This window comes from Rattus norvegicus, chromosome 5 (assembly GCF_021556685.1).
Source record: "Rattus norvegicus strain SHRSP/BbbUtx chromosome 5, alternate assembly SHRSP_T2T, whole genome shotgun sequence".
NCBI lineage: Eukaryota > Metazoa > Chordata > Mammalia > Rodentia > Muridae > Rattus > Rattus norvegicus.
The window spans coordinates 161,971,065-161,974,189 of NC_141538.1; the positions used below are offsets into that span (position 1 = coordinate 161,971,065).

Below are 3,125 nucleotides of genomic sequence, written 5' to 3' on the forward strand. Positions count from 1 at the left end.
TCCTCATAGAAGGGTACCTCTATTGTAACACATTCAAACTACAATAATCCTAGAAAAGAAAATAGTACTTGATACTTTCTGAAGATGCATCATTCATTTACCAGCTCAGAGGAAGATCTTACCTTTTCAGTGTGTCTCAGACATTTAGGTGATTGACATTTCGACGCTCCTTTTCAGCAATGTACATTCACTTAGGATTTCATCAATCCGCAATACTAAGCTTCCATTTCTCTGTCAACCTTACAGTAGTTCTTCCTCAAAATGGCAACATAAACATAATCATAAATCATAAATCTCCAAATCATAAACATAGTACCCACCACACTGAGAACATTGGATTGTAGAAAATGTGACAGTCTTGGGGTGTCTTTTGGCCCTGAGTATATCCAAAAGTTCAGAACAAAGGTTTTCTAATCTGTGTGATAATATAACATCCATGTCATCATAGCACTCCAGAGGGGCAGGGTACACTTCATAGTCATCTGTTTCAGCAAGGCTGTATGGTTTAGAAGTTGTTTCATGAGAGCAGAGAGGTTATTATCATAGAAAGTGACTTGTGTGAGGTGAGAACATTGGCTTAGGGCAGGCAGCAGAGAATTGAACTGAGATTCTTCTATACTACAGGATTCCAATTCCAGGTTTTGCAGGCTAGCTCTAACTCTCTCAAAGAGAAACCCAAGAGGTTCAAGTAGTAAAAAACATAAATATATACCACTGAGGTACAGACATTTGATCTTAAAAATATTCAGGCAATAGGGTGGGTAATCAAAGTCTGACTGTGAGAGGTCAGAGCTAGTGATGCAAAGCATCTCAAAGGGCTTCTTCAGACACCTACAAAGAGAAAAAATAATTGATTTCTGGCAAATGGTGTTGAAGATGGTTAGTAGGATTGACAGCTAAGCAGATGATACTTCTGTTCAAACTCATTCTGATTATATATTTAGGCCAACCAGAAGGACAGAGCCTTCTCTTTTATGCATCTACAATTCATGCCATTCTATTCTGAGGCCTGTACATATCACCATAGGCTTGATCCACAGCAGGGCAAGAAAGCATACCAATTAGTATATCAGGACACCATAGTGCATGTTGGAAGGACTACCTATGCAAACAAAATTCAGTCGGGGCTGGGGATTTAGCTCAGTGGTAGAGCGCTTGCCTAGGAAGCGCAAGGCCCTGGGTTCGGTCCCCAGCTCCGAAAAAAAAAAAAAAGAACCAAACAAAATTCAACAACTTTTAGTGCTGTTTTTAATAGTTCTCAGAGGTTTTGTACCATGTATCAATCAGCAAATGGAAGTACCTTGTTATTGTTTTGTTTTGTTTTGCTTACTTGAGCTATGGTCTTATCCATGGCTGCTTTGAAACTTGCTATATAAATTAGGCTGACAACAAATTTAAGAGGTCATTTAACCTCTGCCTTCCTGTTGTATTCAAGGATGGGTATGGGAGGAGAGGAAGGAGAGAGGCTATGTTTGGTATTTAAAGTCTATAAATACACACACACACACACACTAAATAAACAAACACACACATATATATACATACATATATATGTATATATATACATATATATATACACACACATACATACATATGAATTCAGGTTTCTTCTTGTGAGTTTGCGGACCACCTGAGTTCCATGAAAATAAGAAACTATGTATCAGTTTACAGATTCAAATACCATTTGGTTTTTGGTATTTTTGTGTTTGTTTGCTTTTTTGCATTATTTAATTTGTTGGGTATCTAGCTATTTATTTAATATGAATACATTGTCACTATTTTCAGACACATTCAAAGAAGACATCAGATGTCATTACAGATGATTGTGAGCCACTGCGTAGTTAATGGGACTTGAAAACACTACCTCTGGAAGAACACTCAGTGTTCTTAACTACTTAGCCATCTTTCCAGTCCTTTTTTAAAATCTTTTTAAAAGATACATATAATACCCATCTGTTTTGATACTCACTTAGACTTCAAACTCAGAGATCAGTCTCTCTCTGCCACTCTGTTGCTGGGAGTAAAAGCACATCAAATAATGCCAGGCTTACAGTAACATAAAGGTCAGTATTCAAGGCACTTGAGTAACCCACATCTCAAATTCCTGAGTGCCTTGAATTCAAGGTTACCCTGACATTCTTGGTGAGAATGTCTCAAAAATCAAAACTAAATAAAACAAAAGAAAACAAAAACCCCACAGAAACCACAATGACCCAATTAATAATTAGATGTAATTGAGAACATACTTGGATATTCAGTTTCAGGCCAGGCAACCTTTTTTTAAAATTTACATTCCAACTGTTTTTATCCATCAGCTGTGGTAGCTTGAGAAATCTGGGGTGGGATGGTGTGGACAAGATGAGTTTAAAGTGATCTTATGCTACTTAATAAGCTCCAGCACAACCTGAGCTAATCTACACCATTTCTTCTAATCTTTCATACATCCAAGTCTCTCTAAGTCTCTCTAAGTCTCTCTAAGTCTCTCTCTCTCTCTCTCTCTCTCTCTCTCTCTCTCTCTCTCTCTCTCTTCTTTCTCTCTGTTTGTCTGTCTGTTTCTCACTTAAATTAAAGACAGGGTGAGCTGGCATTTGGGTGCTGTCTTGTAACAAAACAACAAAAGAAATAATCAATTTTAATGGAATGCCACTAAACTTGTGTTTAAGACAAGAAAGTCAATTTTTGTCTGCCCAAAGTTGCAAGCCTTTTGCACAAATGTTACACACACACACAAACAGAGGGAGAGAGAGAGAGAGAGAGTCAGAGACACAGAGACAGAGACAGAGAGAGCACATTTGTTTACACAAAAGACTTCTATCCTGTTCCAGAACTTCAGTAGCATGCATCAGTGTTTCCCTGCCTTCGCTCTCTTTGATTGTCAGTTCTTTTCCAGCTAGGCAATCAAACAAGATTGTGAGTTGGAATCCAGCTGATACAGAAATGTCACTGTCCAAGTTGTAATAAAGTCTAAGCTCATTTTCTGCCTTCCTGTGTTTTATCTCCCTAGTGTGCTCTCTTAAGAAAGTAAAAGTTGAGATATTGGGTGCTGGTTCTGCTCCCAGTCCCACAACACCCAGAGGAAGCCCAACTCCCAAGTGTGGTAGGATATCCAGTACTCACTGTGGCGG

General features: G+C 38.3%; 1 pseudogene; it reads right to left on the minus strand.

Moving 5' to 3' along the window:
- Window positions 1-279: 279 nt before the first annotated feature.
- Window positions 280-2,137, minus strand: Oog1-ps3 (oogenesin 1, pseudogene 3; annotated as a pseudogene).
- Between the last annotated feature and the right edge of the window lie 988 nt (window positions 2,138-3,125).